Raw genomic sequence first — 27,045 nt, 5'->3', positions numbered from 1 at the left:
TAGTTGTTTTGTTTGATGAAATGTTACTGTTTAGCAGCCACATTAGGCAAGTAGCGGAAGACACCATCTCAGTGACGTACAAACTTAGGAGGATTGCTCGGAAAGACTATGAGTTGTCGGGACGTCAAGTGTAAATAGTGTACCGAGATGTCTTCAAAATCATGACTTCATACGCGGCGCTCGTTCGGAAGCGCCGCGTATGAATAGAGCACTAATTAAAAATTTAGGGAGTGCCCAGCGCCTTAATTGTGCCTAAATTGTATGCACTCGTGTTTTTAAAACAACCTCCTACGAGACTACCACGGCACTGGAAAAGGCTCTCCCAATCGATTTAGTGATGAAAGTTCGGGCAGCCATGTGGACATTGCGAAGAGGCCAGGAGGCCGAAGTATTTGGGACACGGTTTCGGGCCGGGCCAGTATCGGAACGGAACGGTGATCACAATGCACCGGATCTAAATTTCGTTAAGTTGCCCATCTCCCGCCTTCGGAAGAGGCTGCAGAACTTCGCGATGGAAGCATGGCAGCTGGAATGGGACACCACGACTAAAGGAAGATCCCTGTACAAGTTTATACGGGATCTGGGGGGATGGTATGCCTTGAGTTCGTTTTTTAGGGCAACAGGTGCCATGGTGCTCACCAACCATGTTAATTTGATCCAATATCAGTTTCGGTTCCGCCTGGCAGATGATGAGTTGTGTGTCAGCGGAGAGGTTCAGTCAAATGAACACCTGATGTTTGACTGCCTTGCTCTGGAGGTGGGGGGCAAAGACCGGGTCATCCTGGAACTTAGAGGTTAATGGGAAAAATTGGCCACTCACAAGCCGCGAGTCAATATGGCGAGACCTGCATTTATCGGACCGTGTGGAAGTTCCTTGATGCGGTTGCTATGTTCAACCGACATCAGTAGTTAGTTTACCGAAGGGAAACGACGCGTTCACCATTAGACCAACCCGGTGGGTTATCAAAGCTACCTAAGGGAAAAGACCCCTACCGCACTGCTGTGTGAAGCTCACCTAGAGATATATATGGCTGACCATTAGCTAATTAAAGGTGGTGATGGGAGAAATACCAAGCAAACCAAAAATATAGGCGCCAAATGGAATCGCCAAAATCATCGTATATCCCAGAGCGTTGTAATGATTTTATCTGTTTTTGAAATAAATTAATATTGTACATTTTATTATTTTCGTAATATAATATAAAATAAAGTTAATTCATACACTCAAATTTAACAATGGCAAAGCAGTGCCGGGTCCGCTAGTATAAAAATAAAAACAAAACTTTTTAATCTATTTATATAAAAGGCAAAGTTTGTATGTGTATCCGCTATAAACTAAAAACCTACAGGATCGATTTACGCGCGGTTTTCTGCAAAATGGTCCCGCGTTGTTCGGAGAAGGTTTAAAGCAATTGAAATCCTCGATCTGGCCAGTAGCAAGAAATTTAGGGGTATTTTGAACTGACTGCTGTGTTTAGAGAGTAGTTTTAATTAAATACGAGAGGTAGTGCTGTTTTCTTGACAATTGGATTTACTTATATTCTGACTTTTATAAAGGTTAAATTTTGTGAAGTTTTGTAATATGCAGTTTTTTAATATTTTATCAAACTTTCAATCGTGTTCATTTATATATATATATATATATATATATATATACCCAAATCTAGTATTACCGAAGTATTGCCGGGTCAGCTAGCGTTTAATAACCATAATGAAAATAGATGGCGGTTTTTATTTCGTATTTAACTTATTTTAAATTAAATTTAGTTTATGATTAATTTTCAAAATGTAATAATTATACAATTAGTGTTTGCAAAATGGATATTATTTTCTGTAAAAAGGAAACTTAGTTACTCTTATTTTAATGTGTAGATTTAAGTCATAAATTTTTTAAGTAGCGCTCTTCTTTGGTAAAAATAATGTAATAAAAGTTTTTTTATTTATTTATTTTTCTTAATTTTAAGTAAAATTCGATAGTATTGATAAGTGATAAGTGGTAATTTTATTAACAAATTAGTATTCTTTTACAGTATTTTATGTCATCTGATATTAAGCTGTTAAATATATTCTTCCCAAATTTCTTTTCACGAGAAAAAATAAAAAGTAATTTTTAAAAATTCCTAACATGACATGATGGATTAACAATGAATAATTTGGTAATTCACATTGAAGGAATTTCTTTAAAAGTATTGTTATTAATAAAAAATCAATTTATAATTTCTTGTACTTAATGACGCTTTTATGTGTTAAGTTAAAAGTAGCGGTATAAAACTAGATTACTGTTTACTAAATAAACAATTAAAAAAAGGTACCATTTACGAAAAACAGAGAATCATTTACTACTGAAAACAAATAAAACAAACATACATTATTATCACAAAGCTTTAGAAATTTTCCCCGTTATTTCCGGTCAGTTGTAATTTCTAAAGTTACTAAAAACCCGTAGATGTCTATATTGTTTTTTTTTTTTTTTAATGTAGGACTTATTTTATGTATCATTTTACATTTACTGTACAATTTTTAGAAGATTGAAATATTAACGTTAATGAGACCGGTAAACGGTATACTACATTCGGACATCCATTTAAATTTTAAACTACCCTTTCATAAGTTTAAACGTTTTTGTTGAACAGTTTTTACTTTCATTATAATCAATTTTTAATTAGTTAATAAAAAAATGTAAGTTTTTACAGACAAACGAAGGAATTAGTTTCTTAGAATTATATATTAATTCTCTAATATTTTTTTAGGTATTCGATAATGTAGACTGGAATAAAATGTTCAGCATTTTAAAAAAATTAGGGTTCAAATGCAAAGATAGAATAACGATTCCTAACATTTACAGCAACAGTAATAATTGAAGAACATAAAAAAGAAGCAGTAATAAGAAAGGGAGTCCGACAAGGATGTTCCCTATCCCCGTTACTTTGTAATCTTTACGTAGAACTAGCAGCTAATGATGTTAAATAACAATTTAGATCCGGGATAACAACACAAAGTGAAAAGATAAAGATGCTACGATTTGCTGTTGATATAGTAATTTTAGCTGAGAGTAAATAGGATTTAGAAGAAACAATGAACGGCATGGATGAAGTACTACGCAAGAACTACCGCATGAAAATAAACAAGTACAAAACGAAAGTAATGAAATGTAGAAGATGGACCACTGAATGTGAAAATAGGAAGAGAAAAGATTACGGAGGTAGAACAATTTTGTTATTTGGGAAGTAGAATTACTAAAGATGGACGAAGCAGGAGCGATATAAAATGCCGAATAGCACAGACGAAACGTGCCTTCAATCAGAAATATAATTTGTTTACATCAAAAATTAATTTAAACATCAGGAAAAGATTTTTGAAAGTATATGTTTGGAGCATAGCTTTATATGGAAGTGAAACTTGGACGATCGGAGAACCTGAGAAGAAAAGTTTAGAAGCTTTTGAATTGTGGCGCTGTAGAAAAATGTTAAAAATCGGATGGGTGAGTAAAGTGACAAATGAAGAGATGTTGCGGCAAATCGATGAAGAAAGAAGCATTTGGAAAAATATAGTTAAAAGAAGAGACAGACTAATAGGCCACATATTAAGACATCCTGGAATAGTAGTCGCTTTAATATTGGAGGGACAGGTAGAAGGAAAAATTGTGCAGACAGGCAACGTTTGGAATATGTAAAACAATTGTTAGGGACGTAGGATGTAGGGGATATATCGAAATGAAACGACTAGCAGTAGATAGGGAATCTTGGAGAGCTGCATCAAACCAGTCAAAACTGAAGACAAAAAAAAAAAATTTTTTTTAAATGTTTCCCTTCATTTTTAAGACATGATCAGTTCCACATGACACTAGATTATCACCGAAATTGTACGTTAAAAAAATATGATAGAATTTCACTTTTTTAACTATTAAAATGGAGAAGCGATACTTTAATTTGTATATGTTATGTTAATATCATTTTTACACAAAATTACATTTAAAATATATATTTTTTATTTATTTTTTTTTTACACATCCATACATTAAAAACTTTTCCTTAACAAATTTATCACAAAAAAATCAGTAATTGCCAACAGAAGCAGATTTATTTACAGCCCTACGAAGCAAATATATCGTTACTTAATCACATCTTACCAATAGCAGGGATGCCCCTGTCATGATCCAGCCATTCGGAGAACTGTAACATATACCAATAACACAATATTAAATATACATTTAAAATTAACTTCTTGCAGAAATAATGGCTGACTAGTTATGTGTTACTCAGTAAATACCAAATTTAAATTAAATATTACAAATATAATTTAAACCGAACACTGTACATTTGTTGTTATATACGAACAGCTACGGTTATTTTAAAAATAAGTAAATTTACTATAGTTAACAACAAGGCTGACGTCAAATTTTAGTTATTACTTTCCCGTCTAGATAGCGCTATAGCTCTAGAAGGAAATTATTGTAATCGGTCCTATTTGGGCATATGCGGTTTTCACCGAATCCTTTACGTTTTGACACCTAAGGAACCCAAAAAACTGGATGGAAATTTTCCAGATGTTAATGTTCGTTTGTACGCGTGTGTGTTCGGCGTTGGCCTCTAAATCATCTTATATCTGTTGGACTGATCCAGAACTACTGGGCCGACTTTGACCAAACTTGCTCAGACTATATCTGGGGCATTGATGCTATTAAATTTCAACTTGAAAGGTCAAGGGGTTGAGGCTATAGAGCAAGGTCACTCGCAGTATCTCGAGAATTCGTCTAATTAAAGTCATATTTTTCTTAGACACATTTGTTAATGATTAAAACGTACCAATATTTTGCAAAATCACACCCCCGCCAATAAAAACTGCTCTAAACTAATGTTATGTTGTGACGTCACAGATGAGCGGCAGAATTAAATAAATGAATAATATTAAATGTTAAACAAAGTCCTAAAACTTCGTTGTCAGCGTATTTTTATTGTGAAATTAATTTTTAATTAAATTTTATTAAGAATATTTTTTTTTTTATTAATTCTTAATTTTAATTATAATTATTTTAAATGTGAATGATGATTAAATCTGAAATCAGTATTCCTTAAAAATGGGAGAATATGAAAACAATACGTTAATATGCATACCTACGTAATTGAACAATAATATTTTTTTAAGTTACGAGTAAATAATTAAACAAAGTAAATGGAGGAATTTTTAAGTCTCAAATAATTTTACTGTAATGTAATATTATTTGTTATATTATTCTTCGTTAATTAATTTTGAATCTTTGAAGATGTTAATAAGCGAGGGGAATGGATAAAGTAGGAATACTTAAGATTTATTCCATTAAATCAAAAGAAAACTTAGAAAAAAAGAAGCAAGCTCTGCAGAGCTTGCTGGCCGATTACATCTAAATTATTCCAGAGGGTTCGAAGATTATGGACCGTTTTTAGTAGCAATGATGTGATACACGATCACCAGTTTGGTTTTTGAACCGTCACTCTACGTCAGACAGACCCACATGATTACTATTATCATCAAAAAGTACCTAGAAAATGAAGGAATATTGTTCAGCGGCTTTTCTGGGTGTACATCAAGCCTTTAACAAGGTTTGGCTACATGGACTTCTACACAGATTAATGACATGGTGCCCCAGTCTTTCTATTTGTGTAGGCTTGCGGTTGTTGAAAATTAAATTTCGCCAGGAATTGTCTGGCTTTTTTGACCCTAATTCAGGTGTTCCACAGGGTTCTGTTTTGAGGCCGATATTGTAACTGGTCTTCACAACTGATCTTTTAACCCGGACTATGTATTGCATCCTTTGAGGGTGATACAACGATGCTGGCAGTTAACGACAACCCGATTCTGGCCTTGGAAAAGCTTCAAATAGCGTTTGATGTTGTCAACTTATAGCTGCGAATACGGAAGATACGGATTAACCTGGCAAAGTCTAAATCCGTAACGTTTACATTGACAAGGAAAGACTGTACACGGATCCACCTTTACAAAGTAGATATTCTGCATTCCAACAGCGTTCAATATCTGGGATTGCACCTTGATTGTTGCATAACGTGGAGGAACGACCATGTATGGAAGAAACGAAAGCAAATTAACGTCAAATTTAAGAAAGTGCACTGGCTTTTGGGCAGAGGATCTTAACTCTCGTTGTCGAATAAGGTGCTGACACACAAGGTGTTCTTGAAGCCAGTCTGGTCATACTGAATTCATTTACGGCGCACTACTAGTAACAGCAACATGTAGATCGTCCAGAGATTTCAGAACAAAAATGGAAGGATCTTAGCGTAACAACCATGGTAAGTGAAGAATGCTGAGATTTACGAGTATCTGGGGATCCCGTTTGTTCACAAAGGGATTGGACGTCCGGGCATAAAGTACATATATATCAACTTAATTCTGACGTTAATCATCTCGCTTTAAATCTGTTTGACAATCTCAGAAGTCTCGAAAGGCTTATGTGTTGCACCTCGGGATCGGATGCTGACGGTGGAGATGATAAGTTGAACGACTGTGAGGTTACGGAAAAATTCAGGACAATGTGTCTCAAAGGGATTAAATTATTTTAATTGTGATGATAATATAAATATAACTTACTGCTATTCTGACTGTTTATTGTTTACTTTCTGGATTTCGATAACTTCATGTATTGATTATTATTCTGATTGTTGTTTTGTTATTTAATTATTCCAATCACGTATTCATTACTTCTGGACTTTACAATTATTTTATTTTTCAAATCAAACTATTAGGGTTATTTATGTATTTTTTATTAGTTTTGATTTTGAGGAGTACCGTTGCATGCTCCTCCTTCTAACATTCGACAAAAAATTTAATTATGTTTTTTAAACTGCAAACCGATTGTAAATAAAGATTACAGCAAAAAAAGCAATTATTTAATAACTTGATGTAATTTTCTATAGCGTTTTTTTAGTTTAAAGAATTTATATAAAACCTTTTTAATGCTTTTTAATAAAAAAAGTAAAACATTCAAATTGAAGAGTTTAATGAAAGAAAATCATCACACAACCTCCTAAAGAAAGAGAAATAAAATTAGGTAAATTAAAAGAAGAGATTAAAAGGATAAATTATTTGAAATGTAATACAATAAGATAATATAATACGGCATAATGCTTTTATTATTAAAAGATCCTGGAAATATTTGAAACACGATATCAAAGATTAGTCACGCGAACCTTTTCAACCAACCATCATTTATCTACAATACTGTCTCTTTTAATTCATCCCTTTCTGTACATTTGAGATCTTAGAAATGCTCCGTTTCGTTTTTCAGTCCATTATATGAAAATAGATAAGCGTTGGGTATATCTCATCTACATTGTTAGATGTTGGCCTTTTAATTTTAATTTACGCTGAATTCAAGCGGTAACTATATTGTATGCTTGCATTAAAGTAAATATAATCGTATTTATTGTAAGAATAATAATTTTTAGACTCGACTGCAACAACATATACAAATGAACTATTTATTTTATCCATATGTTTTAATTAATCGCAATCCATTATGTAGTTTAAAATTACGGTTTATAATTAATATGGAATTCTAGATATATTACCTTATATGAAATCACAAAGAAAAATCATATTCTAAATAGAAGAGAATATTTCACAGCCTAATTATTGTTGAGACGATAATTAGGTGCTTTGAAATGAATGTAACAGAAATGAGGTATTCAAAAAGGATAAAGCACATAAAAATGAGTCTTTTTATAAAAGAGATCTAAATACGACCTTAGAAGTCAAAGGTGACGGTAAAATATTAAATATTCCTTTTTTCAGTGTAACTAATCAAATTTAAATTATTACTTACAATTTCAATTAGTTTGCATACTTTCTTTTTAAGATTTAACAGAAAAGAATAATTTAAATTTAAATCACCTGGTTATACCGGAAAAAAGTCACAAGTAGCTCGCTTTTAGTTTCCAATAAGTTGTATTAACGAAACAGTGTGCTACTTTTTTTTTTTTTTATTGTAATCGAGTCGTTTAGGTTTTATTATAAAAAAACAACAGATCGTTTGATTAAATTCCTAAACTATAACTTAAGGTTTCTTTAATGTTTTTACTTACGTTGGAAATAAAATTTTTATTATACCGATCTCTTTTTTATGATATTGTAATGCATCAGTTTTGTCCTTATGGATAATTTTTTTCAGTTGAATATGTAGAAATTATGGTATACATGTACCGTAAATTTGCAGTAGAATTTAAATATCAACAATTATTTAAAAAAAAGACTAACTTTCTTAAACAGCTCTTAGATAAATTTGCTTAAAAGAATATTACCCGAAGGGCATTATTAAAATTGCGGATTGTGTTTGTTACAAAATATATATTTTTACGAAGCATCAAGGCAGGTATAAATAGTTTATCATCATCACTGTACTTCTAAAATCCATAGACCGTTAGTATAATAAGAAATAATTTAACGTTTAAATGTTTTAAATGCATCTGTTGAAATAATGTTAAAAAATAAGTGTATATAAATATATAATAACATTTGTCTCTAAATAAAGGGTGGATATAGAAATATTATGTTCCGTAATGAATTATTATTATTATTTAAATAGATTTTAACAATTAGCATCGCTAAACGTAAATGTGGATGGAGTTGATTAATAAGATAATTATTTTATTGGATTAGTGCGTTTTGATAAAATTAGTCAATTTTTTAACAAATAAAAAAAGGCTAAGAATAGATTAGCGGTTCGAATGATTACTTGTAAGATATAAGTCTGGATTTTTTACGTAAAACCGAGGACCTGTGCGTAAATTGCCAAAATGTAATTCCTCAGATGGAGTGCGCCTAAAGATTAGGCACAAATTAATTCACGATAATAATTAAAATACGGAGTGTATCATGATCTCCCGGGACTTTCATAATCTATTCTAATAATAATGGAAAAAATAAAAACAAAAAAATTACAAAAATATATTTGATTAAATATAAAAAAATATTTTTTAAAAAAGCTTTTATTTAACTAATACTAATATTAACATTAATAAAAAAAAGTAAACAAATTAGAAAAATCTTCTAAAAAGTAAAAAATAAGAATTAAATCAAATTGAGAATTTAAACAAAAAAATATAATATATATTAACAAATATAAAAATGCACTGAAAAGTAAAAAATAAATTATATAAATATCTAATATATAAAAAATAAATAAATGTAATAATTATTAAATTTTAAAATTAAAAGTAATGAAAATATTTAGTTAAATAAAAGCGTGGCAAAATTTTGGATTTAGGACTGTTGTAACATCTAATTGTGCACCTCCCATTTTGATTGCAAACGATTCAACCAGAAGTGTCTAATTATTTAATGAATTCATAATTACGATTACAATTATAATGATAATTAATAATTTTTCAGATTACAGTCAAAATGTAATAACTTTGTGCAAGATTTCTAAATTTAATTTTTATTTTTAATCTTATTAACCCTTAAAGGTCATCTCGGTGCAAATTTGAACCATCAAAGAATTAAAATTTGAGTTATTTTGTTACAGATAAATAAAGTATATACATATACTAAACAACTACATTAAACAAAAAATATACTTTAAAATACAGAAAATATCTGTAAATACTTATTCGAAAAGATTGTTATAAAAACTGCGCCACGCTTTTATTTAACTAAATATTTTCGTTACTTATAATTTTAAAATTTAATAATTATTACTTTTATTTATTTTTTATTTATTAGATATTCATATAATTTATTTTTTACTTTTCAGTGCATTTTTATATTTGTTAATATATTATATTAACATATAATATATTTAATATATTATATTTTTTTGTTTAAATTTCTCAATTTGATTTAATTCTTATTTTTTACTTTTTAGAGGGTTTTTCTAATTTTTTTCCTTTTTTATTAATGTTAATATTAATATTAGTTAAATAAAAGCTTTTTAAAAATAATTTTTTATGTGTAATCAAATATTGTTTTGTAATTTTTTTTGTATTTTTTTTAAGACTAAAAAAAAGTAAAAATATTTATTTTTACACATCGAAGTTACATACGTGTACCAAATTTCAATCATTTTCATACGATAGTTCATGAGAAATGAAAATTTTCAAATAAATGCATGCATTTAGCGTAGGGGTAGATCGTGGGGGCGTGGGGGTGGGTCATATCAAATTCCGACACCGTAGTGCTGTATTCTCATCGAAGTTACCTACGTGTACCAAATTTCATTGATTTTCATTCGATAGATCAAAATATATAGCAGTTGCAAGATTTAATTATTCCTAAAGCGAGTTAAATAAAAGCTTTTAAAAATAGATATAAACGTATCCCCTAAGATGCTTCGTTTGCAAATTACGACTAATGAAAGATTTCGCTCTGGTTTCAGTTACCTCGGTGAAATGAGTCATACTGAAATTTTTAGGGCATTAATTAAGGAACAGAGTGATTTCACTAATTCTGATTAGTGATTTCACTGATTTTTCACTTGAAAAATCGAATAATATAAGTCCCAGAACTGTCTGTAATAGTTTTTTGAGAAATCTGGGGTGAAAACCAATAAATTGGAATAAAAAAAACTTTTTTTTTATGTTTGACGTACAATTACTTAGTTAAACGGTAATAGAAATGTAAATGTTTTTTTTTTTAAATTGTAGCGAATTTTTATTATGAAAAAAATGGTGTAATACAACCTTATTAAAACAAAGAAAGGCTAGAAAAATTAGAATTTTATTTAGAAACGGGTACACTAGACTAAAGTGCATTTTACGTACCAGTTTATGAAAAATGTTCAAAAATGAGCCCGTCATTTTCAAAAAATTTTTTGGCACACTTCTATGCCGCATTTGTTGCTCTTTTTAATTCTTCAGGGCTTTCCATATGATGTTCAGCCGCATCCATAATGCGGATAATTAATTCCTCATGAGATGGTATTTTTGTTATGCATACGATATTTTTCATCCATCCCCAGGCACAAAAATCTAAAGGTGTTAGATCAGGCGATTTTGGAGGATAGAAGTAAAAACTTTCATAACCGATCCATTTCTCAAGGAAATGATGATTTAAGTGTGTGGAAACGGCACATCAGAAGTGGGGAGGCATGCAATCGTGCTGGAAGAATACTTTGTGTCTCAGCGCTAGAGGAATATCTTCAAGTAACTGCAGCAACATTTCTTGAAGAAACTGCAAGTAGATCTAAGCATTTAAACAGTCAGGTAATATGAACGGTCCAAACAGCTGATTGCGAAGAAGGCTGCAAAATACACTGACGTTAAATCGGTGTTGAAAATTGCCTTCCACCGTTTCACGAGGATTTACTTCAGCCCATGTATGCTCATTGTGTACGTTATTCACGCCATTTACAGTAAAATTTATCGCGATGGAAAACAAAACATACTTGTAGAGTTATCGATTTCTATTCCACCAGTTGGAGAACTGCAAGCAGCGCGGATCGTTCCCTGGGTGTAGATGTTAAACTGGCTGTTTATGTTAAGGATAAAACTTGTTTTGTTTAAGTGTCCTCCAAATTACTTCGACACTGATCCAGTTAGAAAGACGTCGTGTATTAACGCCAAAATTATCGATAATAATTTCATCAATAACAGCGTCGTATTGGACAGATTGTTCGTAGCCGGTACGAATAGTAAGTAGTGAACATGTTTCCTGAAGTATGCGATTAGTCACGCTATTTGGTTTCGGATCTGGAATGATGCGATTTGGAAAACGTATTTCATATTCTATTGCAATAGATGTAGCATTACCATTACACACACCCAAAATGAATACCATATCAGGGTATTTGACTGTTATAAATAAGTGAGGCATTACTTTAATGGCAAACCGATCACATTCAAGCTAAAATTCATAGAAAACCTTCGGTAACAACGGCACAGTTCACAGTATCCGACATACTTAATGGACTTTATAAACATTAAAACAGTAATGTGCATTGTTGATCAGCAGTTGTTATTTTATTGCTAACTTTGAATAAAATTTTTTCAAATAATTTGTTGTATTTCTGTCATTAATAAAAAAAATTATTATGTAAGTAATTTTGTGTATTTACTTCTATTTTAAAATTGTTGTATAGTTTCCTTTTTTTTTTTAATTTTGTACCATTAATTTTCATTCACTAGTCGTAACTCGCAAACAAAGCATTTTAGGACATACGTTTATATGATTTTTTTCCATTATTTTCATGCGTAGAATAGGTTATGAAAGTCCAGGAAGAACTTCATGATACTCTCTGTATATTTATATATTATTAAACTGAAATGTAAAGGAGCTAAATAAATTTTATTTTAAATTTTATTTTTATTTTATCATTTATTCGCTTTTTTTCTCTATAAAGATTGCATATTTAAATAACCGTTAATAACAAAATCTTTTTCTTTATCTCTTACACGTACCATGCAAATCCACATCCTTTAGTCCACGCTATACTTATCTTACAATCTTGAACAAAAACCATATTACCACAGAAAACCTATTTTAAATTTAAGCATTAATTCCATGGTATTATAAAGAAAGCGGCAAATCATAAAGTATAAATACAGTAAAGGACAATACAGTACAAGGAAAAATACAGTAAATATTTCATCTAAGTCTTCTTTTTTTTACTAACTCGTTTAAAAATATGTATTATAAATTATTTATTTGTTCTGTTTTTAGTTATAGTTACCAGAAATCCTTTGTAAATAACTAACAAGAGCTCATTCAATCTAATATATTACTGTATAAAAATAATAATAGTTATGAATAACATTAAATTTATTTTTCATTAAACAATGTAGTAAGGCTTCTGCTACAAAAGATAAAGCCTGGCGGCATTCTAACTTTGTAAATTATCAGTATATATATTCAGAAAAGTTTGATACACAACCTTTTAGAAATGTTAACTGTGAAAAATAATTAAAAAAATTTAATCAGAATTCATCTTACACGTAGTAAAATATTAATTACAAAAGTTTATGAATAATGATTCATAAGAGAATATGAAGAACAATTAAGAAATCTACTTTTCAATTTTAAAATTTTCATTTAGAACCTACTGATACAATTTTCCGTTAAAATCGTTAAATATAATCTTTTATTATTAACAAAGAATTAATAACCTTAATTTTCATAGTAATGTTTTAAGCTTGATTTTTTCTAAATCTACAAATAAAAATCATGTTCATTTCCATATTTCCTACACAAAAAAAATATCCTTTGGTGAAATAATTTATATTTTTTAACATCTGGAAATTTTTCCTTTGAATTTTTATCTTTATGTACAGATTTTCAAAAAGTGACGCAAGCTTATAGGAAAATGATTAAGTTACAATAGTTGTTGAAAGTAAACTCAATTAGGCGATTCACATAATTGAATTCGACGTTGCATGCTCTTAAACACATGTTCTAACCTTTGTTGAGAAATTGCAGCGACACATTGTTCAATTTCGCTATGTGCATTCCCGAATTGTATGAAGATGAATTTTGTAAGCAAAATCCTATTTCCATAAGAAAAAATTCAGGAGGGGATAAATCAGGAGACCGAGGGGGTCACAACCCCTTCGAAATCACTTGTCCGTGAAAACACTGATCCAAGAAAATCATAGTGTTGTTGGCTGTATGAGCCATAGCATTATCCTGCTGAAACCACGTGTACTCTCGCCGGTCTGCAGGTATAGTGTTTATAAATATTTGCACAATCTGTGTGTTGCACTCACATTCTCTGTGCCGTGAAAAATGTCATGAAAATTCGGCCACGTGACATTGCACATCACACGCCCGCTTTTTATCCTTGCAGAGAAGACTCGTGCAGCTGATGTAGATTTTCCTTACACCAAATGCGTGAATTCTGTGCATTAACGTATCCATCAAGTTGGAAGCACGCCTTGTTAGAAAGAAACCGCTCATCGAGTTCTTCCCCATCTGGCGTTACAGATGACATGAATCGTTGATAGAATGCTACACATTTTCCAGTGTCTGCAAGTAACAACTCGTGAACAACCCGAATTCTGTACGTACGTTTATACATCGTTTAAACGTACATCGTACGTTTGTACGTACGTGTTGCTGAGTGGACACTACCAACTTGCACGTCGATCATGATTTCTGGTGTTAGCGCTTTCGGTCGACCCCATTTTTGGCTGCATCTGCCACATGCCCTGACTGTTAAAACTTATCGTACAACCGCCTGAAGGAGGACTTGTTTGGTACATCCATAACACTTTCTTCTGTGAAGGCACTCTGGGTCTGGGGATAACTGGCACATCTAATATATCGGGAGACAATGAATATTGTCTGCTGAATTGTGTACCCCATTTTTCTCAATTTCCTCGATTAAGCCTGCAGCAAAAGAAGGAAACATTATTGCATGTGGTTGCGTCACTGTATGAACACTCCGCATTTTTAACCTGTTAGAAAGTTTTCTTGTATAAATTTAAAAAAAAAAAAACAAATCATATAGAATTTTAATTTGTAATTTTACAAAAAACCAATTTTCTTTTACTTTCTGTAGCAATATACACAGACGTAGTTGTAAAGGTAAATTACGCAGATCGGTCTTATATTTTATCGGTATTCAATATTTTCAATATTCCACAATTTTCCTGAACATTAGAGTTGATAGTTGTTGGTACCCACCCACCAATCATGCGTTGAACAAATCACTTGTCTCTTAGCCGTGAAGTAAGGACGTCGTCATGTCCAACCATAGCTGGGTAACATAAAATTATATATGTCATGATTTCTTTGTCTAACCTAAATGAAAAATTACGGCGTAGATTATTTTTTGTATATAAGTTTTCAAATTTTTTATTTATGGAGTGCAATTTTTACTTTCCCGGCTAAAGTGATATATGCTGCAATAGCTATAATGGTAAAATATAGATCAGTATAAAAAAAAAAATTAATAATAAATCTAAAATTTCTTTGGGCTTTATATATTTTTCTCTTTCTTAGCAAAATCTTAGTTCATAAAAAATTTAACGGGAGTGTTTTGAATCTGTATTTTCTTTATTAATATTTATTTATTTATTTTTTATTAATAAACCTTCAAACCAGAATTATTTTTTTCTCATCCCATTTCAATATTCTGCGGTAACAAAAATCTTTTTTTAATTTTTATAAATTTTTTTTTAGAAATTTATTTTAAATTTAAATCCATCTTTAAACTTTCATTTAAAATGTAATGATATTAATTTTTTTTAATAACATTACTCTTAAGTATTTCTAGAAAAAAAAATCTGTCAAAATCCCTCTTCCTAGAAAACTACAAGTTTTTTTTTTCATTTAGAACTACGACTGTATCTATATTTTTTAAATAATTTTAAAATCTATTTTTTTTTTTTTTTGTCTTCAGTCATTTGACTGGTTTGATGCAGCTCTCCAAGATTCCCTATCTAGTGCTAGTCGTTTCATTTCAGTATACCCTCTACACCCTACATCCCTAACAATTTGTTTTACATACTCCAAAAGTGGCCTGCCTACACAATTTTTCCCTTCTACCTGTCCTTCCAAAATTAAAGCGACTATTCCAGGATGCCTTAGTATGTGGCCTATAAGTCTGTCTCTTCTTTTATAAAATCTATTATCAACACTTATGTATCGTTTGCTTAAAAATTAATTTTACCCAAACGCTTATCCTTGATTATGAAAGTCCCCAAAAAGGAAAAATAAAATTTCTCAATTAAAAGTTTTTATTGTTCAAAACGTATTTTGAAAACAATCACTAAAATTACTTAATTCCATTTCAATGATGGACGAGCTCTCAAATTTTTAGAAATTCAAAAAATGTTTTCATAATTTCGATTTTAATATATTTAAAATTGATTTTAGTGAATATTTTAATCATAAAAAAAATAATTTATTAAAAACACCGGAAATTTTTTTTAAAAAAAAGTATCGCACAACTTGACCGACCTTGAAAGGAAATTATGTTATTCATTGGCAGATTGGTTTTTTTTTTTAATATTTTATTTATTTAGTCGTATTAATTATAATATTGTCTATTTTATAATTGTTAAGCGGTTTGTAATTACAGCTTGCTAAGTTTTTATATGCGTTAAATTGACCACTCTTCCTGTAAAGTAACGCAGTACTGTTTAAGTTTTTTATATTACGGTATAGTTTCTTATTTGTTTTTTATGTTCTTATATCTTCTGCAATTCGTTTTTATTTGTTTAAAGTATATAAACTACTGTATATCCGATACCATCCCATAAACGACGAAATCAAGCGGTAGTAACATCTCATTCACGTATTTTACGCTTGTTGTAGAACACTCTTTCTCATCTTATTAATAACACTTCCCTCATCTAAACTCGTGAAAACAGAATTTTATTAAGGCGGAAAACTGTTGCCGGGAGTGGCCGCGACGAGTTTTTTTATAGATCCTGTGTTTTTTCTTTTTCTGTTTAGCCTCCGGAACCAAACTGTTTAAGCAACTGTTTAACCTTTTTCTGTTTAAGCAAACCTACGATTTGCTTAAAAATTGTTTGCTCATCATAAATGTAATAATATTATCCTTCAGAGGATGAATGAGGATGATGTGTATGTATGTGAATGAAATAAAGTTTTTTACAGTCTCAGATCGACCATTACTGAGATGTGTGGTTAATTAAACTCCAACCACCAAAGAAAACCGGTATCTACAATCTAATATTCAAATCCTTATAAAAATCCTATTACAATTTTTTTACACCACATTTTTAAATCGTCTAAATTTAATTATTTGTTCAATATTTTATTTTATTTTTTTTTCAATAAGCATAAACATTTATTTAATTTATAAGATATAATCCGCAGATGTGTTTAAGATTGTCAAATGAGTTTTAATATGACAAATTATCTTTAATGACTGTCATAATTTAAGTATTAACAACGATTGTTATAGTATAATTTTTTAAATAGTTTATTTCATTTAATAATTTAACTTTTTGAATTATTTTTAAGTGTGAAATTTCTTTTTTCAATACGGAAAAAACAATAATTTATAAAAAAACGATATTTATTCAAAACAGAATATTTGACTTTAAATTGAAGTCAACTTAGATAATGTATAACTTTAGCCGCTTGGGTGCAAGGACTGAAAATTAAATGCAAGGTAGAAGAGAGCATCCCGTCGAGATGATGCTCGACCTAACAAGGGAGCAGCACTCGGGAAGCTTTAGAGAGAGGGAGTCGATACAGGCTCGTATACTGAAGAGATTGTGACAACGGGCGGCGGAATAAATCAATCGATCGCTAACGCCATGGATGATTAACTAAGTTCATGATGTGCTAAATTGAAACTTGTTTCTTTTGCTTTATTCTTTTTCGGTATTTCTTTACCGAACGAAAATGGTAGTTAATAAAAGAAAAAAACAAATTTGAAAGAGATATTAACAGTTTTTTTTAAATATTAATTTAAAAAATTGTTTTGATAGAGCTTTTAAAAGTCGCCTTTCATAAAATTAGTTTAAACATTTCGACTTGTTTGATATTTACGTAAGAGTCTTCAATAGATTTTCATTTGTATTTACAAATAATCTACTCGAATACAAATATATTAATCGGTTACAAAATTTTACGTTTAAATGGTATATGTAAAACACTGTTTAAAGCAGTTTTTCCAGTATATTCAATAAGTTTGTGTTATCTTAGCTAACTTTAAAAAATAGTTTATTTTTTTAAATTAAAATTTAAAAATATTTAGACGATTTAGCAGAATTAATATTTTTAACTCGTATATTTGAAATTGTACTTTCGTGGTTGAGGTTCGATTAACCGTACATCTCAGGAACGGTCGGCCTGTATCTGTAGAAGACTATAACTTATTTACACGTCATAAAACTCATCCTCATCTCATCGGACCAGGGAAAGTTGCTTATTAATCACTAGTTGAATAGATTTCAACGTAATATAATATATTAATAATAATAATATACATTATAATATATTCCATACTGTGCACATTAATTGTAAAAATATTAAATGATATATTCAGTGTAATTTAAATGTAGTTGATTTCCAATCGTACTAAAAAATCATCTTCTCAATTTTTAGACATAAAGTTTTTAAACTGATAGGTTGCTTTTAGCTTAATTTAGTCATTTCATTACAATATTTAATATTATGAATTTAATTCATAATATTTATCCTCTTAACTACTTTTATTACGGAAATAACTAAACCTGGATGTTGAATAACTAAATCAGACTATCATATACACACATATATGTATATTCAACAATAAGACGTGGTAAAACGCGCTGCATGAACAATTTTATTGCGTTTTACATTTTTTAACGCATTCAATAACGAACTTAATAATAATAAATATAAATGATAATTAAAAACGCAACAAATTAAATGGCTATTATTTTACAAAAAACAATTAACTTCCAGTGTTATCAGCTAGTATTTGTTACTCTCGTTAAAAAAAAACCAAATCAGCTCAAAATACTTACTTAAAAATATATCAAAAATTTTGTTGAGTAAATCAGCTGTTAATTTACAACAATGCACATATTACTTTGAAACAATGCTACTTATTGACCCCTCATTTCACCTTTTTTAACAAATAAACAATGCCTTCTTTAAGTGAAACTGAAAGAATAACTCTGTTAACAATGTACGGGTATGCTGATAGAGTTTTGCCTTTACAAGAGTTATGTGATTTGTTTAATAATCTATTTCCAAACAGAAAACCCGATAAGTAAATCAACTGTAATAAAGACAGTACAACGATTTCATGAAACCAGTACTATAAAGAATCGTCCTCACACCGGTAGACCAAGAACTGACACAACTGATGCAAAATCATATTAGACATATTGTAGTTCTTTGTTGAAGATATTTATTCATTCATCTATTTGTAATGCTGTTATCCGACTTGACATCAGTTATTTTTCAGTTTAAAAAATTCTTAAAACAAATAGATTTCATTCTTATAAGCTACATCTGGTGCAAGAACTTTCGGAAGATGATTTTAACCGCCGAGTTTAGTTTTGTGATATTATAATGAAAAAATTAGACGTAGACACAAGTTTTTCTAATTCAATAATATTTGCTGGAAGCGATTTTTATGCTAAATGGCCGCGTGAATAAGCAAAAGTGTCGTTATTAGAGCGTCAATAATCCCAGATGGATGTTGAAAGCTCATACACAGTACCCTCAAAAAGTGAACGTTCGGGCGAAATTAGTTGGTCATTGTATTGTAGGGCCTTTTATTTTAGATGATAGTCTTAAAGCAGTTGCTTTCTGCAACTCGTTAGCCGACGGCAGTTTACCAAAAATCGGGAAAATGCTGAACAAGAATTTAACAACTATGATTTCAGCAAGATGGGGTACCACCTAATTATTAACTAAGGTCACGGCAAATTTTAAACGAACAATTTCCAAAGCAATGGATAGGTCGAACAGAAGCCAAAGAATGGCAACCAGGTCTCCAGACCTGCCTCCTATGGAATATATTTTTTTGGGGGTACCAGAAGCATAATGTTTACGTAACAAAATCTGTAGACATTGACGAACTGAAAACAAGAATAACTGACGAATCTGCTTGAGACATGATACAAGTTATAAACGGATATTACTTGAGGTTAGCACAATGCCAAGCTGTAGAAGGGAAGCATTTTCAACATTTACTGTGAAAAATTATGGTTTTAAAATTTATTTCATTTGTATTTTACAATCGAAAACATTTATTTAAAATTTTTAAATTAATATTGTAATATTTAAAGGAAATAATATCATCAGTTGATATAGCTGTTTAATTTGTTATTGCGTTGTTAATTATTAGTTATGTTTCTTATTATCAATATTATAGCACTATTTAAAGTTCGTTATTTTATGCATTATGTATGTAAAACGCAATAAAAGTGTTCCTGCAGCGCGTTTTACTGTTAAAATGATTTTTTCGAAATCGCAAATTTAAATACTTATAACCCGATAACGAAGGAATTAACAGGAAAACGGTTTTCACCATTGCTTTTATGGTAAAATTTTAATCGAAATCATGTATCATATACCTTCCTACTTAAGAAAATTAAGTTCGATCCAAAATGACGGACAAAAATTAAAAACTAACCACACTGCAGATTTTTTTTACCTATGTAGAATCCCACTCCAAATACCTGAGGTTCTGCCTCCAAATACCTGTCAGATATGCAGTATGAAGCGTTTTACATAATTAAATTTCCTCCGCTATATATATATATATACAGCTGTTACTGTTAATACAAAATTCTGGCATTAACTTCAATTTTTTCAGAGGTAAATCATCAAAATGAAGACTTTTGTATTTTATCACTCTTCACATTATTTTCAAAATTTTCCAACAACTTTAAATTTCTGATGTCAGTTTTTTCTTTCTTAATTTTTTGTTTTCCTTATTTCGTTATCAAAAATCATAACAAAATATAAAAATACTTTTACATTTGTATGACTAGTTCCAAAATTTATACCAGTAATTTTCTTTTTTCAGAGTGAGCAAGGTAGTGTTGTAGTCCAGGGCGTCTTGTACAGTCTCAGGTCAACCATTCCTGAGATGTGTGGTTTAATTGAAACCCAATCGCCAAAGGACACCGGTAACCACGATCTATTATTCAAATCCGTATAAAAGTAAAGTAAGTTTGCCTTTACTAGGATTTAAATCTTAGAACTCCCGACTTCGAAAACTACAGATTTTCGATGACGCGTTCATCAGTAGATCGACCCGGTGAGTTTTGTTTTTCTTTTCTGTTTTAATATTGTGTTTATTCGCTTATGGAAAGTGAATTAACATTATGATTTACATAAGATTATTAATATGTTTTGTATTACTTAAATCGTACCAAGAGTAGCTTGCTAGTCATATTAATTCCATTGTAGTCTTAAGTAGTTCAAAATTTAAGAAAATATTATATGTACATTTTTTTTATCATCATAGAATTGGGAAAAAATGGTAAATAAACAAGAAAGCAGTCGTAAAATTTTCCTCTATAATATGTTATGAAAATATTGCTTGTCAAATATTTTTAGCTAATAAAAAAAAAAAAGTAGTGGAAAGTTGAGAATATTCAAAAGAAGTTTGCCTTCCTAGCGTATGGAATCTCTTTATATACGATTATGATTATACATCTTGAGTGTATGAGTATATCTATAGGAAATGGTATTTTTGATTGAAAACTTTATTATAATGATTACATTAAAAGTAAGTGCGTCGGGGTGTTGTACATTTCCTTTGCTTTTCTGTACGAAGTTGAACAGCTCGAGGCCAAACTGAATAAATTTTATTTGTACCGGCTTCGCAGTAGTCTCCCAGTCACCACTCTATGATGGGTTTTAATCAACCGTATACTCTGGCCTGGTGGCTCAGAAATAAACAAGCTACAAGTAACTAACTTACTTTATTTATCTGCTGGGGGTGTGCTGGTAAGCTCCTTCGTAACATATGAATCGATCAATAAGTCAAACAACAATTCTATACTTTATATTAATTTCTTGGATTCACACGAGAGATTCATATTCTCTAATATACCAGTATAGTAGTGTGTTCACTATAGTAGATGAGAATTAAATATCTTACAGATATTCATTAAAGGAAGAAAAACTGATGTGGACACCACATGACTTCCTTCCTTGTACGCCTATTAAATTACATAAACACATTTTTTGCTACACTTCATTAAAATTTATTTCATTTGATAGGAGATACGATCCTCTAACTATTTAATAAACTGGTCAATTACACAGTTACATTGTGGTGGACAGCACATTGCATGACATATATTTGTGGGGTCCATATCTGAATCTTATATTAGTTTATATATTAATTATGTTTTACGTCACTACTCAAGTAATTACGTGGTGTAAGTGAGAACGTTTCGGATCCCTAACCATGTAAACAACGGTTCGAATCCAACTTCATATACATATATTTCTTTTAACTGTTTTATTTTTTATTTATTTATTTTTAAGTATATTGATTTATTAATAATTAACCTCGGTAACAATTTTTGAATTAAAATGAAAAGTACATAAAATTTATTTCACTAATTTCTTTTTTTTCATATTTTTTTTTTACAATCGAAGGTTAATAATTATTAATTAATCAACATATTTAAATTTAAAAAAAGAGAAAATGAAGTCGGATTCGAACCGGTGTGCCTTCCTCTTCTAAGATCCAAATATTTCATTAATTAAACTTTTTATTTGGCTATAAATTTGGAACCAATGAAAATAAGTAACACTTGTGATATACCGTTGAAAAATTCTTAATGAGGGCTTATTATTGCAGTTAAGAAAAAGTAAAAAATCCAAATTTTTTGGTTTTTGAACTTTTTGGACACTTTTTGTCCAGTCGATTGCAATCAAAAGGGAAGGTGCACAACTAGATTTTGCAACAGTCTTAAATCTAAAATGTCAACATTGTACGGCTAATAGTTTTTGAGTTATGCGAGATACATACGTACGTACAGACGTCACGCCGAAACTAGTCAAAATGGATATTATCGTTGAAAACTGAAAATCAAAATTTTTCGCGATTACAGTACTTCCTTTACTTCGTACAAGGAAGTAAAAAATTAGTTATTTTACTTCATTGTATTTCTATTGCCATTGTGACCAAAATATAATAAAGTAAAAGAATTAGTTTTTATTCTTTAATGAATATCTTTAATATCTGAACCCCCAAGGAAAAACTAGAGTCTCAATTTATGACTTAAAAATTTCTCTGGAATAATACGAATGGATTCTGAAAATTTCTGAAAAAGCAATCGTTCGGTTGGTTCTTATATGATGCTATTGCAAACAAACAAACACAGAGACAAACTTTCACGTTTATATATAAGATAATGCGGAGAAATTGTTTATTCATGCAGCTTTCACTTACTCGGTTTCATTTTAAAATTCTTTCACGTGAAACTGATAAAAATGTTAAAGTTAACAATAAATCGTTTCAGTTTTTCCGGTAATGTGCGTGCATGCGTATAGTCGTGACTCACGGTTGATAAGAAACCATCGAAAAGAAATTCTTTAAATGCGTGAGTTAAATGAAACGGGTCAAATATTGAATTGCTAATAATATAAACTGTAAATCACTGTACCATACCGACCGACACTTTATGAAATAAATACTGGCTTAGAATTAATCAAATCGCTGCTACTACCTTACTACAATAGTCTTGGAATAAGCACTCATTTGCAATTAAAATTTGTATTCAAATTTCAGGCCTAAATTATATTTTAGAGCTAAAGTATATGCAACCCTGTAGTATTAAGAAATTTACTCCGAGAACATTACAATTACAAGTGAGTTCAAGTAAATAGATTCCTGATAAGAAAAGTTTCATAGAAAAATTACATTTTAAGATTATTTTTAGTTCAATAAATCGGTAGTTTTATACTTATTCTAATTTAAATGACAGCTTTAAAAAAATATTTTGGGTTATACTTTTTAATTTTATTAATTTATAATTATTTCAAGTTAGAAACAAATTATTCGGTCATGTACATAGGTTATTAATAATACATTTAAATTTAAATATTTTATTATACCATTTAAATTTGTGGTTTTTAGAATAAAATCATTATGAATTTCAATTTCCTCATAGAGTAAAGGCAATGCATAATTTTTTCTAGAAAAATGGCATATTAATTTATTGTTTTATGATATCTAAATCAGAGTTACTCTCTATAAATATAAGAATTTCTCGCCTATAACCAATCCCTTTATTGAATTGTAAGAGTAGTATCTTCCTTCAAGAAGGTATTCAATTAAGTTGAAAGTATATTTCTACGTGGTTTGAAGTGCAACATGATGTTTTAATCAGTAAAAATGGCTTCGTAAAACTATTTTCTTCTCATTTTTATAATTAAGCCTGGTACGTGATGCTTTTTATTATTAAGAAGGATTTTGTCGATTTTCAGAGCGACTTGAGTCTCTTTTTACATCGTTGTGGTACTTAACGATGTACCATAATTGTGGTACCTAACGTATAAAGTGATTCTTATTTTATGGATCATAATTTCATGGTAAATAAACCGACACAATATTGAGCAGTCATTTTTTCCCGAATTCACTAAGAACAAAGAACAAATACGAATATTACGTGTGGGACAAATTAAATACATATTTATCAATAAAAACACATAAACAGATCTAGAAAAAAAAAAATAGTTTTTAGCATGCATTATAAAAGGTGTGTTTTATAGTAATTTTTGAACTAATTTAAAATCTGGAAATCAAAATTGAATGGAGTCCAGGGTTTTTAGTAACATGGATTTAAAAAAATTCTACCTTTTTTTAACCGATTACGAGGCCGCCTTGTAAGTTTTTACAAAAACAATGAAAGAAAAAATATTTTTGGTACAAATCGTTTTATTATTTCTTAAAATATTCGTCTTTAAGATCTGTACACTTTTGCATGCGTTCGAACCAATTCTCGAAACATTCTTTCCATTCTGATTTGGAAAGATTCAACAGCGTCTTGAGGTAATAAAAATCCCTGTCCACGCATTTTTTGTTTGACATTCGGAAACAAAAAGAAGTCATTAGGCGATAAATCGGATTAATACGAGCAACCAGACATTAATTCAATGTCTTTTTCCTAATTTCTCACAATTAGTGATTCCGAAGCGCGTTCAATCACAACTTAACTGATATCTTGGTTTATTACTGAGCAACGCCCAACGAACTCACAAGGCAATCGACTAACAGCGAAAGAATAGAATGCACCACATAATTCTAAAGTATACTTCACAGCGACTTTCCGAATGCTCTGTACTATTTCAGAGATAGCCGGACTGATCAAATTATTGTCAGGATAATGGTTTCAAAAAACATTTACAAACGTTTCAAGTATGACGTTTTTAGTATATTGAAAAATTAATTAAATTATAAGTTAAATATTTAAATAAATATTTAAAAAAATTTCATTATTAAATATTGTGTTCTACCCGAAGAAATAATTAGAGATAAAAAAAACAACAGTTTTTACAAATGATGGTACAAGAGTATTTGTACTATTATTCATAATTCTATAACTGATATGCTCGTATTCAAATGGAAAGAAAGAGTAAATAAAATGCTAAATATTATAAATTTCAGTTTAAAATATTAAACAATGCTTTGTTATTTGGGTGCTTCATATTTTATTAGTAATATAATTAACAATAAATATCATTACTGAGTCAAGAGAACATTAAATTAAACTTGAAATTTGACTAAAGGTTGATTAGCAGTAGAAATGTTTCATCTATGAATCTCATTTTTCCTTTGCAATCTAATGAGTTTTACATTACGTAAGATGTAATTGAAATACTACTTTATACTACTATGTATTTGAAAATAGAGACGCTCGCTTATTGCTTCATCACAGACTGTAAATTCTTGACTGTCTCTTGCATCATGTAAATGTTTAACTAAAGCACGTTTTAGTAAACATTTAAAAAAAACACTTTAAAAACTGTACGCTCATTAAATTTTTACTTTATAGATATTTTATTTAAAATTAAATTTTGAAGAAAATAAATCAGATTATATTTTTATTTATTTATAGTCCATCAACAATTAAAAGCCATTAGCAACTTGTGCAATGAAATTATACCGGTAAACGTGTAGTCTTGAATAAACTCAGCCCGAACATTCCTAAGACGTATGATTAATAGAAACCTTATCACCAAAGTACACCGGTATCCGCCATCCAGTATTCAAATCCTTATAAAATAAAATCTATTAGGATTTGAACCTGAGAACTCTCAACTTCGAAATCAGCTGATTTACCGTGACGAGTTTACCACTAGATCAACCCGGGGGATTAATTAAAACGTTTCAATTAATTTAAAACGAGGTAAATAGTCGAGATTTTCATATTAATAGGTGTGAACAATTTGTCATCAAAGAAATTAAGATTTTAATTGAAATTAAAGAAATTAATGGAATATATCTTTGAGTAGACAAAGATATATTAAGTCTAAATTATAGATTTACCCTTATCTTAGTCCGCTCATTAAGTCTAAATTATCATTGTAGATATTAAATTAAATTCAATGTGTTCGAAAAGTCGTTGTGCTGTATGTGTTAGAATTATGTGGTGAAATCTGTTATTTCGGCATTAGGTTTCTTGCCTTATGGGTTCGTTGGCGTTCCTCATTAATAAACGAAAACGTCAATTGCTGAATTGTAGTTGAATGTGCTTCATTTCGTTTCGTGTTGTTTCATTTATCGGAATGAATAGTTGCGATACACATAATGGTTCTTTCGGTAGATGAACGCATTTTTATCGTACAACATGTCTTTTCGTGAAGGTGACAAGTAGTATACTGATTTAGTGAAACCCAAATATTTTGAAAATTTTCCAAATACTTCTGTTTCTCATCGCAATGCAATTCAAAATCTTATCGAAAAAATTCGGATAGTAGGCTCTGTTGAAGACACTGATCGAAGTGGAAGACCACCTAAACAAAACGCGCAGAAGCTGCTTGATATTTCGGATACTAAGGCCAAAAGTCCATTAAAAAGTTAATGCGTAAATTAGAACAACACCAAAATATCGGACTTCCTACCGCACATAAAACTGTAAAAAAAGGACTGAAACTTTTCCCTTACAAATTAATTTGTGTCCAAACACTGAAACCTATAGATCATGCCAAATATCTAAATTATTGTCAATGGTTTAAAAGTTTTTGTTGTTTGTTCATAAATCAGGAAAGGCCAGTGCCAATAATTAAGATTTACTGTAATTTATTTTTCTAAGCTAATGACATTTGTTCATTGCTAATTTTTCAATAATATAGCATATGTCAGTAATGCAATAGTTTTCCAGTCATGCTATGTTTATTGATGTTATGTTTTTCTAAGTATATAATTGTAAATATGGTGTTTTATGTTCTCTTGTTTTCAGGCTTTGTTAAATTCTATATTTTCAAAACGTGTATTTGAAAAATGTTTATTCACGTATTTTCTCATTTAATATCATTATTCATATGTTGATTCAGCTGATATTTATTAAGTATCATTAAGTTTTGTTAATTTCATGATTTATTTTTATTTTTTAAGGTTATGATTTAACTTAAGTTCATTTGTTTTCTTTCCAATTAAAGTCCAATTTCTTTTGG

The 27,045-nt window shown here is 29.9% G+C and overlaps 1 protein-coding gene across 11 annotated transcripts in view; it reads right to left on the bottom strand.

Moving 5' to 3' along the window:
- Trpgamma (Transient receptor potential cation channel gamma) overlaps positions 1 to 27,045 on the bottom strand; it is a 1,234,746-nt gene that overhangs the window by 786,181 nt on the left and 421,520 nt on the right. For all 11 annotated transcript variants that reach the window (XM_075357154.1, XM_075357155.1, XM_075357156.1 and 8 more), the window contains exon 3: positions 4,130 to 4,172. The gene's annotated coding sequence lies outside the window, so the exon portion shown is untranslated. The remainder of the gene's footprint in view (positions 1 to 4,129; positions 4,173 to 27,045) is intronic.

Source organism: Lycorma delicatula, chromosome 2 (genome assembly GCF_047948215.1).
Source record: "Lycorma delicatula isolate Av1 chromosome 2, ASM4794821v1, whole genome shotgun sequence".
In the NCBI taxonomy this organism is placed as follows: domain Eukaryota; kingdom Metazoa; phylum Arthropoda; class Insecta; order Hemiptera; family Fulgoridae; genus Lycorma; species Lycorma delicatula.
Note: the sequence above shows the minus strand (reverse complement) of the source record. Positions and strands in the feature narration are given on the sequence as shown.